At 35.1% G+C, this 16114-nt stretch overlaps 1 protein-coding gene across 10 annotated transcripts in view; it reads right to left on the reverse strand.

The window, feature by feature from the left end:
- The window catches only part of NPAS3 (neuronal PAS domain protein 3), a gene marked incomplete at its 5' end in the record, with an annotated part of 615861 nt that overhangs the window by 587327 nt on the left and 12420 nt on the right, over positions 1-16114 (reverse strand). For 2 of the 10 annotated variants that reach the window (XM_083840110.1, XM_083840118.1), the window contains one exon: positions 1-12728. This exon is cut by the window's left edge and continues 11052 nt beyond it. The exons of 7 other annotated variants lie outside the window; for them this stretch is intronic. Of the gene's footprint in view, positions 12729-16114 lie in introns of those variants that run through there. One more of the 10 variants, XM_083840114.1, reaches the window with a different exon arrangement.

Below are 16114 nucleotides of genomic sequence, written 5' to 3' on the forward strand. Positions count from 1 at the left end.
TCTAAGAGGACCTGAGCTTCATACTGGCACAGACTAATTTTGTTGACTAATATCAAGATATTATATAAAATTTTGGTTCTTGTACCTACATTAACTGAAATTTTTTGCATCTAAGGCATAAAACCTTATACAGAAAAATACATTTAAATATGGAGGGAAAATAATTGAAAAAGCAGAAGGAATTTGGAGTGATTTTTGATTGCATTTCCTAGCTGCATTTCACATACTCAGCTCATGTAAACTGACAACACTCCAATGGAGCCAATGGAGCAACAGTACTTAACACTAACTAATCAGCTGGCTCTATCTACTAAAGTCAATACAAAAATAAGCACAAGCTTTCACACCAAGGAGATTAAAATATAAAAGTGATCCTTGATGAATACAACAGTGTTTGGGGAATTCTTGTATCTTTGTGTAAATCAAAAGAAATTATGAAGGGACAGAGAGGGTAATAGCAGAGCAATAATGCTTCATGTAACCTCACTGTTAAGAGATTCGTAATGAAAATCTTCCCTGTCTGTGTGCATAGTGCCCATGGCAATGTGTTCCTTTGTGTTGTGCAGAAATAGAGAAAAACCTACTGACAGAGGCCTGTGAGCCCAACAGAGCACTGAAGGAGGTACCTAAACCTGTGAAGGATGCTGGACACCCTTTAAGAAATTCACATAAATCAATGCTGGTACTATGGGACAGGCCAAACATAAATAACTAGTGATCAACTGGATACTTAAGGATTAAAATAATTTAATTATCTTTCTTCATGAAAAATACAGCATTAAAAATATGAAAAAGCTTTAGTCAATGGGAGTTATTTTTTTTTCAAAATCTATCAAAGCTCACTTGCCACCTGAAGAAAATGTACAACATGCAGTCTTGGATGGATTGTGGTTTTCTGGAAATTCCTATAAACTATACCTGCTAGCCTACCTGTTAATCCACTTTTTTTACAGTTTTTCTGGTATGTATGATGTGAAAAGTATCTTGCTATCCCAAACTTCAGAAATTACACTTGATTTCTGTGAAGTATCATTCATTTTGCAGATTCTATCTAGTAATTGTGTTGACTACCCTAATTGATCAAAAAATCAAAGGAAAATGTATTGATTTTATTACTCTTTAAGTCTAGTTAATACTATTAAGCACATCAAAGCTACTTCTGAAGGAGAGTTTTTAAGAAAGTTAGACTAAGAGTATGACCTAAAATCACTTCTGTGAGCTTTGAAGCTGGCCTGAACTGGTCAGTAATGATGCTCAAAGGTACATTGCAAAGTAAAATTCAACTGGAATGTACAAATATGGAATTACTGTACTTCTGTCATGGCAGAAGAAAAGCGACATCTTCACTAATATTTCATGTAGCTTTCACACAGGTCTTTTAATACTACACTGCTTGTCAGGGATTCTTTCTCCATTTTTGGTACACATTAATATGAAGTATTTAGAGTGAACATGGCCTGAACACAACAGGGGAATGTCCACGACAAATGCCAGGTGCTCCTGCCAGCAGAGTGATTCTCTGACCCTAGGAGCTGGCAGAACAGAACGTCTCAATTGGCTCAGAGGATGGCCAGCTTCCTGGGGAGGCAGTTATAACTTCCCTAGCCACGCAAGCAGCAAAAACAAACTTGCACGATGTTCCTAAACTAATAGAAAGAAAAGGCTTGATGTTCACGTAAATATTCTAAAATTAAGCCATCGTTGCCTGCTTGCCTTTGAACTAAGATGGTGAGAATAAAACAGATCCCCATTACAAGATAAATACAAGTATAAGAATTCCTTAAATTACAGAAAGCATTTAACTCAGTTACACCCTGGGTCTTCTTTTTCTATGTTATGTAGAACCCACTGAGCACTGTACTAATTTCATATTTTGTTTAGTTTTGCTTATTTAAAATTTAAATAAATATTAAATGAATGCTTTGCTCTTTGGATAGCTTCATGTTCTGGCATACCATATGGTGCCACTGAGTGGCATATATTCATTAAATATATGATTGATACTGAAAGTCTTTAATTGAATAGTATCCCTGTACTTAGAAATTAACTTGGAAGTAGAAAGGTAAGAATTTGAAAGTCTAGGCCACACTTTATAGAACAGGAACAGAATATGTACGACTATTTTTGCAGCATCAGCACACTTAGCAGAGCACCAGTGCATGCTGACTGTTATTAAACCTAAAAACACCTGATAATACAAACCTAGCTTTAAAATTCAACCAGCAGCATCTGAATATTGCATATGCTGTTATTAGGCTTTAAATGTAAACATGTGAAATCTTGACACACTCTGCTATTTACTTAAATGGGATCAGGTTTTCACATCTGTAAAGAATTCACCTGCTTCTTTCAAAAGTATTCCTTTCTAGCAAACATAAAGAACTCAAGCAGACTTCTAATTAAAACTGCATGAGGTCCTGCGTTATCATCATTTTCCTCTAAGAAAAACACAAAGCAAGTGACATTTTATTGCTAGTGGACAACAATTAAAAATAGTATTGATTTGGAAACCAAAGTTTCATTTTTCAAAGCAGGCCCTTAAGTACCTACATATCCTCGTGCTTTTCAATGAGATTAAAGCTTTTGTACATAAATCATATCTGAAAATGAGACTTAAGGTCCTGAATGACTTTGGCTGTTTTGAAAATATTACCCTGCAACTTTAAATAATTGCTCAATAGCAAAAATTGCTCAATTGCATTGTTTATTGGCTTACTTTAAAGCAGCATTTCTCTTAACCTAGTAATTTTATATCATTTACTAGGACTTACTGAAGATTTTCACTTAAACAGGCCCAAGTTTCAATTTCTTGGGCAACTTTAGCATTTGCTTTGTTTATACTAGCAAGTGAAATTGAAAGCAATACATTATCCAGCCTTAAGGGCTTGCTTCTCTTTCTTCTTTCAATTAATCTTGTCTCCCAGGAGTCCAGCATTAAAATAAAATAAAATATCAATACTATTCTTTTTTAATTTCTATGTGTTTAATTATAAGCAGCAATTAATCTATTTTTTTCAATTTCATTTCTTCTTGGGGGCATCTCGCTGATAAACTGAAAATCAACACCAGTGTATTAATCAAATAATCACCAAACTTTGAGGCAAAAAGTGTTCACCCCATCAAGACTGTAACCTAAAGCTAAGCAACCCCCATCCTTTTCTTAAATTATTGGTAGAACTAATTTATTTTTCCTAGAAAACATTTTTAGAATATATATTAAGGTTCAATGGTAGAGGACCGATTTCTATTTTCAATTACGCTCTGCAACTTCATTAGCACCAGTGGAATTGTTTGGATATAACTAATGGCTAAAAATGACTCACAGTTTACACCTTTTTTTTCTGAGTACTTTCTATCAGAGAGAAGAGAGCTCGTGACTAATCCACTCTGATACTGCCAGTGCAATACTAAAGCCTGGAAAATGCAAATTTCAATCATTTTGACATTGTTGTTACTGTTGCATCCACTTTAAATGGAAGAACACTAGATACTGCTGCTCCCTTGAAGATTTTAATATCAATGGATCAAATCAAATCACTCTGGATAGGCTTGGATTTTGATCTATGTGCAAGATTAAAGAGTCACACAGATTTTCCCTCAAACTCTTTGGTTTGTACGATTTCTCAGTATGTCTGACAAGCAGGCCTTCCCTAATGCTACTCCAATTATTTTTGTGAATATATATAAACTCCTTCTCTGACACTATGAATATTTGACCTCATTTACATTAGAACCTCCATTAGATTTTTAGGTACTATTACTGCTAAGAAATGAAAATATTCCAGGAATTAATTTCAATTTCCAGGATAATCATTATAATATTAACCTTTTTTTGTTGTTATTTAATCTATTTAATTATTTCCACCCTTTTAATCAGTTCAGATAAATTAACTGACGTAACTGCAGCAATCTATTACTGCATGAGAAAATGCTGCCCATCAACAGACAACCTGAAGTTTCTTCTTTTAATCTTTAGACTAGAATTTTCCATTTAAAGCTCTTAAAAGCTTTAGCATATTTCTGCTGCACAGCTAAACTCTCTAAAAAATCATTTAGGGCTGATTCACATTAACTTAGTGATATAATACACATCTGGCAAATTATTTTACAGCAAACAGTAGTATATTCATCACTACAACAGTGATGAACACCCTTTTAATAAGAAAACGTAGTGTAAATGCTGATAGATCCATTACTGCACATTCCACCATGTACCTCTTCCGCAGGCATGGAGTAACAGCTTCTAAGAGAAGCTTTGTGCTTCCTGGGAAGGGAATTATTTATGATGGACTTAATACTACTTCTCTTTGCCATTGTTAGTAGCTGGATCTCTTACACTTATTAATATACGAATCTTTAGTATATGTAATATATATACTTATTTACCCACCGTAACTTATGTAGTCTTAACCACAAAATCTGGATGTATGAAAACATGTATCTGAATTGCAAGCTTTTTGAGAAATGAAAACCTTCCCTCTAAATAGAAGACAATTGACAGGATTGGTTTACATATTTTATAGCCATATTTTATTAAAAGTAGAACTTAATCTGCTTCATAAATTTAATCAACTTTACCTTCTAAAGAGGCAGCCAGTGAACTATCTTTTATAGATTCACTTTGATCAAGAGTGATAAATTTATCTTTTGAACTGTTTCAGATGGTTTATTATTACTTTTCTAGTTCAGTTCTATACAAGTGATATTAGTTTACCAAAAGTTAACTACATGTTATTTCAGTATTACATTTTCCTGATTAATAAGTGTTTTGCTGTCTCTATGGACAAAAAATGATCTATAGTTCAACAAGAACGCAAATAAATTAAATCAATGAACACCTTACATTACATGTGTCAGCAAAGAAGCCATGAAGCTATCATCAAATAATTTGATTATGACACTATTTGAAAAAAAATGATGTTGAGAAATGTACAGAAAAAAAATCATTTTTTCTGCCAAATCACACCAAAAAGGTAAAAACTCAACATTAAGCATTCAAAATTCTATGGGTTTAAAGCTGCTGGCCCTATGCATAGTTGAGATTTTCTCTTGATTAAATACTCAAATCTCATCTTCCAGAATCCAGTGCTTTATACTAAAAAAAAAAAAAAAAAAAGTTTGTTAGAAAAAAAAAATTTTTTTAAGAGCTCTCCAGGGGCAATAAATTTCAAGTTTGACATAATTTGAAACACTGTTAAAATGTATCTGTCAATATTTGATCTTAAAACAATCTCATTAAGAGAGGTATATCTCTGGTATTATTACAAGGCACTTTTTAAATATCTGTTTAGTGCTTTATGAAGTGGTTACTGCAGTTCCATTGTAATGATGAATCTATTGTTTCCACAGAAAAAGTTTCCTGCAATTTGATAGCTTCCATGTATTTTAAATACTATAAAGAAGTTTCAGTATTCTCTAAATATAGACCAAGAGTTAAAAAACACTTATTCTATTATTAAAGGCTTCAGTTTAACAAGCCCTGTGCCATTGTATGCAGCTACCATCTCATAGTTTCCAATAGGAAGTGCAAAGATCAACAACTCACAGTATATGCAAAGATTTTATTATTATTACTTATTATTATTATTAAATTAAGCGTACCTCCTCTGTCCAATCTTTCCAAGTTGAACAAGAACAAAGAATAAATCTTCACCATCACTAATATGTGACTAAGGTAATCAATAGGAAGGAAGGAAGGAAGGAAGGAAGGAAGGAGGGAAGGAGGGAGGGAGGAAAAGAGAATCTGTTCACACCAGGTGTCTAAACAGGTGAAACTACATTTCATTTTAGTTCACTCTATTGTGAAATAATTTCAAAATTTTTGCAAATGAATTCAAAATAGTATTATATTGCATGTTGCACTGCACAATATACTTCTACTTGCAAACAGGGAGTTGGGTCTACAACGGAAACCTGTAAGAGAGTTCAGGATTCTCCTGCCAATTTAAAAGTCATGAAAAGTATGAACTCATACAAAGCATGAAATCATACCAATTTTCTTTTCTTTTTACAGGTGTTTATTACAGCTTTTGATTAGAGTACATTTTACTTTCCAAAATGAAAAGTATCATCTATAAACCACCAAATGCTGGACACCATTGAACATTCAAGGCTTGGTCTCCCATTTACACTCTGTTCTGCCACTGCTTCCTAGTGTAACCTCTAGTCAGCCACTTACACTTTCTTCTGTCCAACTGTCTTGATGGATAAACTGGCAGTACTTTACGAATACAGGTTTCCATTTCTTTACAAATGAATACTTTTGTGATAAAATATGGAAAATCCTGTCTTGCCTCCTGTCTTCACCTTCATTAACGAGAGAGCTTAGAGTAGACAATATCTGGACAGCAATCAAGTTCATCAAATAATTCAACAGGCATACAGCCTTGTCTTTGTCCATGTCTAGGATTCCGTAAGAACAGGGACGACACTAAGTAGATCCCCACACTAGTCACTTAACGTGTCCAGTCTTGTCACATGAAGAAATATGCACACAATGTTTCAGCCATATATGACTCTGTCATGACACAATGGATGTATTTTGCTTATGGGATCAGGAGGAGAAGTGAGAATTGTCCACACCATACACAGTCCTGAATAATTCCAGCTGGAGGCTAAAAAGGTTTCCAGACAAAAAACTGCCCCACTGACTAACCTACCTTTCTTCTCTTCTGCAAATTGAAAGACCTTCCTTTTCTTCTACTCAACCCAGTCATCAGGTTAGAGGAATAAATTTTCAGTACCTGTGATCTGGTCCTTCTAGAAAATGTTGGAAAGCTCTACAAAACTGTGTAAAACTCCATAATTCTTCCACTTAGAAGGTAACTCTTCCCCTCAAAGATTCCCTTTGGGATCCTCTTCTCCACAAATGAAGCCCAATCCCTTAGTAAACTTTACCTCTTCTTCATGAAGACATTTCCTTATTCACAAAGGTCAGCTTGACCTGAGAACTTTTCTTTCTTTCTTTTCAGACCTCCCACACACAAGCACAGTGCTTCAACTGTAAGGACAGAAACAAGCGCAAGCATGCAAGCTTGTGTTATGACATGTTTTATTCCAAACACTAAAATCATGAATGCAGATCACCACCTTATTATATGCGTAGTGGTCTTTCATGTTCTGCAGCCAGTGTAATCCTTTATGATCCATTTGAAGAACAAAATGCCAACCTTATAAAATGTTTGAGACTCTGATGCCCATTTGAGCAGCAAGCATTTCTTCAGCAGCTTGCTGCTCCCACAGAACACGGATTTCTTTTCTTGTCATAATACTGTTTCCAGGTCAATAACAGGCATCAACATGAGCTTCAACACTGGTTGAAAAATCAGGCTTTGAAGTGCAGGATCTCTTTTTAAATGTCCGGAAGCAGTTGTTAAAAATTATTCATCCACTCCACTTTATTTTGTGCATTTCTACACTGCCAATGTTATGTAAAACATTCCTTCACCATGAAGGGAAATTTTAACATTTAATCCTATTTTTTCCATTCTTGAAGCATCCCATATCTCTTGGAGACGCATCAGACATAGCTAACCCAAATGCCACAAGCTGCAACTTTCATGAATTTTTTGAAGTTATTTGCAGTTTTCGCTTACGTACATTTCTAATGGAAGTAAAACATTTCTTCCTGTTATTAATTGTCCATTTTCAGCTTCTCCTTTATGAATACCTAGTGGGCCTCTGAAAAAATCTAACTGATGTCAAATGACCTATCACCTACAATATAGAACTGACTTTCTTGGGTTTTTTGTTTGTTTGTTTTGTTTTGTTTTGTTTGTTTGTTTTACAGAATGCCTATGGATATACATGTACTAACTATAAAAAAAAATCTGAAATGGCAGGAGACCTGTTGATGCTCAAGGCATGGTTTATGAACAGTTTTTAAAAATGCAGAAACTTATTTCAGTCTGAACCTGCAATGCTACTGAATGTCTGTAGCATGCTACCATTACCTGTCCACAATGTAAAGTATAAGAGGAATAAACAGAATTCTGCAGTTCCCAAAACAGCTTTGTTTAATGTTGGGCATAAAACAAGGATCCTGATTAGTAACTTCCATGGATTTCTCCCTTCCAGAATAGGCTCATTATAATGTGGACTGTGCCACAGCCATAATCTTCATACATATGATGTTTCCCAGCATTTTAAAAGATTCAGATTCAATCTTTCTGCCGTAGATGTTCACTTCCACTGTTTCATTGCAGGTGAATTTCTATCACTTGTACTCAACATACAATCCCTGAATCATGATATTCAGTATCAAAAATAACAAACCTGATCACAGCTGAAGATTGAGCATCTGCTGTACTATATCTTTTAATCAAGGTTAATTCTGCCATCAAAAATCACTGCTGCTACTGGCCCACCCTTAACATTTTTGTCACAAATCTCACATTCAAATTGAGTATATTCTACTAAAATCCATAAAATTGGTGTTTCCTACTGAGTGACCAATAGGAAACAGTTTTAGAGGTAGTCTACTCCATAAGAAACAACAGATCTCCAGTCTGTAGTGGACCTCATCAGTGGGTAGTACCCTCGCGGCACAAAAGGCCAACTGGCTACGGATCTATGTTAACTAGACTGTACACAGCAGGTGGAATTATATTTTTTCCTCTCTTTCCAGCACTTGTGAGACTGCATTGGGAGTACTGTGTCCAGTTTGGGGCTCTCTACTACAAGAAATACAGGGGCATACTGGAGTGAGCTACTGCAGAAAACCACCAAGATACTTAAGAGGACTGCAGTACATAATGCACCAGGAGAGGCTGAGAGAAGTGGGCTTATTCAGCCTTAACAACAGTGGGTGAAGAAGAGATCTCATTTCTGTCCACAGCTATCTAATGTGACATCACAAAGAAAATGGAGCCAAAGGTGTAGAGAGATAAGGCAAAGACAGGAAGATACTTTTAAATATTAAGAAAATCTTTTTTGCCATGAGATGGTCAGACACTACAAGTTGGTCAGGGACACTGTTGAATCCCTTTCCTTGGAGATATTCAAAACCTGGCCAGACACAGTCCTGGACAACCTGCTCTACCTGACCCTGCCTGAGCAAGTTCTCCAGACCAACACTCTCTGACGAGGCTCTTTTAGATATTCTATGCATGGAGGCAGTAATTTTTAAAATCAAAATTACTGTTTGGAAAAAGTTACAAGGGATTTCATTTTATTAAACTGATACTGCATTATTCCGTCAGCTTTACAGGCACATTGCCCTTGCCCAGCTCCACTCAGCCTTCTTTCACTTGTAAGGGCTAATTCAGTGAGCCACATCCCACCACTACGGGTTTAGTCAGTCATGTTCTGCTAGTATGCAAACATGTTTAGGAAAATAATTGATCAGTTCTATTTCTAAAACCGGCATAAATAAAGTAATTCTATGAGAACTGATATTATAGACCTTTGACAAAATTTGCTTAGTCATATCAACATGAGAGAAAAATACACGAAGGAGCACTGTCATTACGTTCTGACACATCTCATATCCATTTATGAAATATGCCACAAATAATACTAGCCAAAACTACTTAGCTGATGCCTTTTTCTTCAATGATTTCCTAAGTAAGAGGAACACCAAAAAGACTCACCAGAGCTTCCAGAAACATCCTACACAACAACATAAGAACAAGTTTACTGTGTCAGAATCATATTTCCCATATCCCAGCTGCAACGAACAATATTTAAAAAAAAAAAAAAAAAAAAGTGATATTCTGTCCAAGAACCCACATTCTCCCATTCTCCAATCATTTTCAGTGCAGGCATTTCCTCAAATAGATGAATTTCTGTGTTCAGTAACATTTAGTAGATTTCTAGGTATTAATTTGTCCTGTCTCCTCTGAAATTCAGAAAAGCTTTTCACATTTCAACACACTTAAGACATCATTTTTGCTTACAGGCGCTCAGAATCCCAGGTCAACCAAGCACACAGAAAAGTAAAGATTTGTAATATATGATTTTTTTTATTATCATTAACAAAAATATTCAGATTAACAGCAGTAACTGTAGTATTAACACAGATAACCAAGGTAACCAATAGGTAACCAAGTGACAAAGAACAAAACCCTGTCCCTAGCACTAGATATCTTACAGTGCAAGTATCAGATAAGATAAGGGACAGGAAACTATTTAGAACCAATAAGGCAAGGACAGCTAGCAGCACAAGCAATGATATCTTGTTACAAATAGCTTGATGCTCCCATACTTTTGTAGGCATCTCAGGTAAAGAACATCTTGGGAGGAGAGATGAACTAATGAACTAAATAAAAAAGTTTAGTTATAAAGGAGTCCTGGACCAAGCATAAGGGGTGGCACGAAAACATGTATTTGCAAATGTAGTAAGCAGGGCTGGTCTTGTAACTTGAAGGATAAGGTCAACAAATAGAAATAGTAACTAAGATAGAGCTGGGTGAAGAAGGAAGGTCTTGATATTTATGGCAAGTTGCTAATATTTGATGCAGCCACCAGAGCCAGTGGAGATATACAAAGACATGGTTAGAGTGACAGTCTGTCACTCTGAAAGTGAACTCTGTAAAAGGACTCCAGACAGATAGGGCTGTAAAAAGAATAATCCTCATTGGTAGTAAGGATGAGCATTTAACTGAAGAGTAGGCAAGAAAACACATACAGCAGGGATGTCAGGCAGAAAAACCCTGCCAGGCACGGATGTTGTCTGAATGCAAGGAACCTTAAGAACAAACCAGAACAGTTATACCAGGCCAGTAAAAATATACAGCACCGACAGAGTGTTCCTTTCCCTGATATCCCACATCGGCATCCAGCCATCAGCTGTGGAAGAACTTCCTGAAGTAGAGTTGCCTCAACACCGTCATGTTAATAGCCACTCAAAGAAATAACAGAGTAACGCCCAATCCATTTTTAAACCTGTTTACATTTTGATCTCTAAAGCATCCTTAGGCAAGGAATTCTGCCATTTAATGTACATTATGGGAGAAAACGGAAAAAAAAGAAGAGAGAGAGGGAGCAACTTCTCTTATATGTTTTAAGTGTTTCCTGAGAACTTTACAGGATGTTTCCTTGTTCTTATTATATTAGAGTTAATTAATGATTGTTCCCTGATTGCCTTCTTCAGGCCTTGCATGATATTATAGACCACTTACCTCATTTATCTTTTTTCCAAGATGGTGTATCCTAGTTTATTTGACTTCTCTTCTGACAAAACTCCTTCCACATATCTTATCAGTCTTAATGGCCTTACCTTGAACTACAGTATTTTTTTGAAATAATTCTGAATTGAACAAAAGTACACACAATACATTGACTGCACACCCTGTGGATTTATAGATTGGCATAATTATACCAGTGTTTATGATTTCTGTTTCTTTTTCTATTTCTTCCCCACCAATTTGAAATAAATATTCTATTTACCTATTCAATTGTTGCTAAGCTATGAGGGAGAGGTGTGCATCAGTGAGACTGCCAAATCATGTGCTTGTCCTATGAGACAATATGGCCGTGTTATCTCAAAAAGTAGATGGAGGGCTTCGAAAAAGAACTTCAGGAGATCTGTTTTGACTATGAAAATCTAAGCTAGGAAATAAAGGAGGAGATGACAGAGAAGTGAGGCTATGCTTTCACTGAGATAGAAATGCCTTAGGCCTGTGAATCATCTGCAAAGAGATGATACTTTAATTGTGCTTCCACATAAGATTATGCAAAGATGAAGAGCAGAATGAGGGAAAAGAATGGGGGCGGCTGAGAGACAACACGTTACAGAACTCCCACTTGAAGCTGGGTGGAGAATGAGAAAGATTCTCCAAAGGATGCACTGAAGTGATTAAAACATTGAAAGGCAGCAGAAAGATGACATTAGTCGAGAAGTCACAGGGCAAAAAGAACAGGAACGTGGTCAACTTTTTCAAATCTGGTTGACAGGTTGAGAGGATCAAAGCTTAATATTGAAAGTGGAATTCACTCAGTGATTTGGAAGTCAATATCTTGTATGGGAGACATTCTCAGAAGCAATACTGCAATCACTCCTCTTAGTTGCATACACCTCTGCTCACTCTATGTACTTGACATTTTTGTTTGGTTCTGCTTCAGCAGCATAGGACCACTGTACATTACTAAGCAGCCTTACTCTTATCACTGCATTTATCGGGATTTTTTGTATAGCAACTAAATTTGCCTTATACAGCCTTCTGAGCAGAAGCTAAACAGACTGAGGTAGTATGAATCCTAACTGGAACTGAGTACCACACAACATTACAAAACAGCTCCTGCCTGTAGCAGGAACTGTGCTGCAAGTAGAAGGATGGCCCCACTGCTATGGATCTGCAGCTCTTTTTCCTCACCCATCCCCAGATCAGTTAACCAGGTTAGCCACCTTCTGTTAAGCTTCATCTCACCATGGATGGTAATTACCGGAAAATGTAATTATTGCAGTTTATCACCATGAGTTCTCTCCAAAGAATCTGTCCATGAAGTAGGACAGCCTAGGCAAAAATTAGTCTTTAAAAAAATTTTGGATCCTCACATTTTTCTCTATTTTGCATTCTCATCTTCCATGAAAATTGTTGTATAAATGTGCTACAGATCGCAAAACAGACAAAATGAGTAAGAAACTCTATAAACTGATCTCTTTTCCAATGATTACACATGCATACACACATACTTGCACACACTCCTATATATCAATAACTTCTGAAAACACAAATGTAAATGAAATATTAATCTTCCAAGCATTCCACTTTCTCGTTGCACATGAAAGGAAGAAAAGAAAAGAAAAGAAAAGAAAAGAAAAGAAAAGAAAAGAAAAGAAAAGAAAAGAAAAGAAAAGAAAAGAAAAGAAAAGAAAAGAAAAGAAAAGAAAAGAAAAGAAAAGAAAAGAAAAGAAAAGAAAAGAAAAGAAAAGAAAAGAAAAGAAAAGAAAAGAAAAGAAAAGAAAAGAAAAGAAAAGCATTCTTAACTAATATAATAACTTCAGTTATTAACAATCCCTTAGAAAATAGATAAATTAATTATAATTAGCTCCCACTTGGATAATTTTGCATATAGCATTTATATGAGGGAACTGGTAAAAAAAAAAAAGGCAAAATCAACACATACATTTTCTTAAATAAAGAACTTGCATAAAACAAAGTCAGGCACTCAGTTCCTCTTTCATTCCATATGATACACAGCTGCGTCAATCCCATCAGGAAACAGGCAACAGGAAATTCTTAACATTCTGAAGAGAAATCTAAAGATGTGTCTCATCACCCGTCCTCCTAAAAGTGCTTTTCAATTGTCTAAAAGACATTTACACCAGTTCTAAAATTAATTACTTTACTGAGCTTTTTAGCAGCTACGGGCCTCATTAAGTAGCTAACAAGGAGTCACAAACATATATTTTTGTAAGTTGCCTTCACTTTTTCATTTCCTCCATCCCAAAATATAAATCAATATGGAGAGGTTGACACCTATGGACAAAATCAAAGCCAAGTACCTCAGCTATTGGAAAATATTCCTTCATAATGTGCTGCTCCTGTGTTATTTGTGTTTCTAACTATAGCTCTTGCATATATAATTCCATTATACTTTTATAAATCACCGTTTTGAAAAATGCTTTTGAACCATTAATATATTTTCCTGGTTAAAATTCTTTGAGATGTTCTTAACAAGAGTCTCAGATAATGAATTTGGGCAAACTCTGGAACAGTCTTTACAGTATTATCATTCTCATTAATTTTCAGAACTACCCACTGTGTTGAGATGATTGTCATGGGCCTAAGACTTCAATTTGGCTAAATATTTTTGCATATATTTCAACATATAAGTAACTAACAGATGTTTAAAATGTTAAGTTCACATTCTAGAAATAGTTAAATGTTTACTGTAATATCATAATTTGGTTTTGCACTCATTTTTATTTTGCTGCTTCTATCTTTAAACACTCCTTTACTGTCCTGGTTGGCTGTAGACAAAATGCTTTAAAATGACTTCACAAGGAAATAAAACATACTCGATTTAGTAAATACAGCTGTGCTTTTAAAGAGAAAAAAAAAAAAAAAACACTTAACAGTACCACAAATGAAAAACAAAGAAATGAAAAGAAAACACTTAATGCTAGAAATGTTACTTTTACCTAAGGTCCAGATATCATGTAAACCATTTTAAATTGTTTGCATAATAAAAGCTTTTAAATTCATAGTTTGTATTCACTTTAGAAACCTAATATGTTCTGCTGTCTTACATCATTACCAGAAGGCTGTATTACATGAAAAAAAAAATTACTTCAAAAATGTTAATACGCAGCATATACAGTATCTTACTTAAGTCCAGATTATTCTTTTTTCTCTGCTTTTTTTTGTTATCTTTGAAGACTGCTTCTGTTTCCATTGTTTCATCCTTAACCATTCACATATCAGAGCAATAAGTATTTCATTACTGGTTTATCTGTCCAGAGGCTTGAGAAGCAGTAACAATTAACCCTCCCTTCACAGTGATTGATACAGGCTTTGCTTTCAATTTGTTCCACTACACAGATCATGAAATTCTGAATGCGATCATCCTTATTGACCTACACTTTCAAACACACGGCTACAATGAGATGAAAGTAATTATTAAAAGGAACACAGGACTACTCAATGCTGAAACAAAGTCTTGAAAAATCTTTTGGATGACCTTCTCATAAAACTGGCATTATTTGATGTGAAATAAAATGATGGATTTGCTTCATAATCTGGAAATATTAAATTTAAATCTCATCAAGGTACGATATCATTATATCATGTAAGCTCAGCTCTAATGTCGTATCAGTTCATATCTGACGTGATAAACACTGACTTCAACAGGAGTGATCATGGTAGGATCAGGCCCTATATATTTTAAAAGTTCTTCCATCAGCTTTATTTTACAACAGCACTGTTTGAAATACAGTGTTAAAAATGACAAGGTTGTAATTACTCTTCTACGATAGTCTGTTTCAAAAAGGCACAGTTTCTTTTTAAGAACCTGGACTTCTTGAGGCACCTAATGTAAATAAGTACACAGGAAATTCAGACTGCTAAGGAAAAATGAAAAACTCAAGTCAGATTTCCATCATCGACTGAGATGAACCAAACCCTATACGCCACTGCTGGAGACTTACTGCAGTGGAAAACAAGTGTTTTTCATAAACTCCTGAAAAATAACCCCACCAAAATATTAATTTCTTGTAATTGATACAGTTTTGAAAAATGTAGAAGGGTTGGTGGGTGAATGGTAATGACAGAACTGTTTAAAATATGGGTTGCAGTCAAAGAAAATCAGGGCAGAAAACTGTGCAGAAGGATGTTCTTACAGGCCCGAGGCTCTAATCACAAAACAGAGTGATGGAGATGAACCAATACTGCATGGATTAGCAATGAATTATTTTGAACTATAATCATGTGCCAGCACAAAGGGGAGGTAAAAACTAGCCATTACTCACAAGCTGATCTGCAGATAAGAAGAAAAAAAAAAAGGTAAAAAGAGGAAAAAATTTATATGCTAAACCGAGTCAGGAGAATAATGAAAATCTAAAATGTTGTTACACTTCAAGTAACATTCTATTTAATGTCTTTTGTGTACTGTATAATATTGAGTATTTACACAATACAATCTGTAAGATGCTGGGGCTAAAGCGGGGTTAAATCAGACAACTCTTCTGTAAATTAGCACTGGATAATATGCGTTGAAAAACATCCTAATAGAAGAGCTAGTTTTAAAATAACACACATTGGTACTAATTTCTCCCACCGTAAAACTGCAGGAAATACATATATATGTTCATACAGAGAGATAGGTAAAGATATATGCAAATGTGTATATGCACATGCACACTTATGTATACATATGCATATATAATGAGGGATTTAATTTCCATTAGTCCATTTGAAAGCAAAGCACCACCATCTTAAGATTCAACGTTAGTTTTCCCACTTGGGGAAAAAAATAAAAAATGTTAGAACTAATTTTGTGAGAAAAGAAAAATCAAAACTGCTATCCACAAAGATTCCTGAGATTCTTATGAACAGACTGTTTAAATGAAGAGCACTTTAATCAGTAGAGGAATCCTCACGTTTCTAATGTCTTGCTGTGCATTCTGCAGGTTATAGTAGCAGCTGGTAGAGGTCATATATCTTTTGTGAGC

Source organism: Anser anser (genome assembly GCF_964211835.1).
Source record: "Anser anser genome assembly, chromosome: 5".
In the NCBI taxonomy this organism is placed as follows: domain Eukaryota; kingdom Metazoa; phylum Chordata; class Aves; order Anseriformes; family Anatidae; genus Anser; species Anser anser.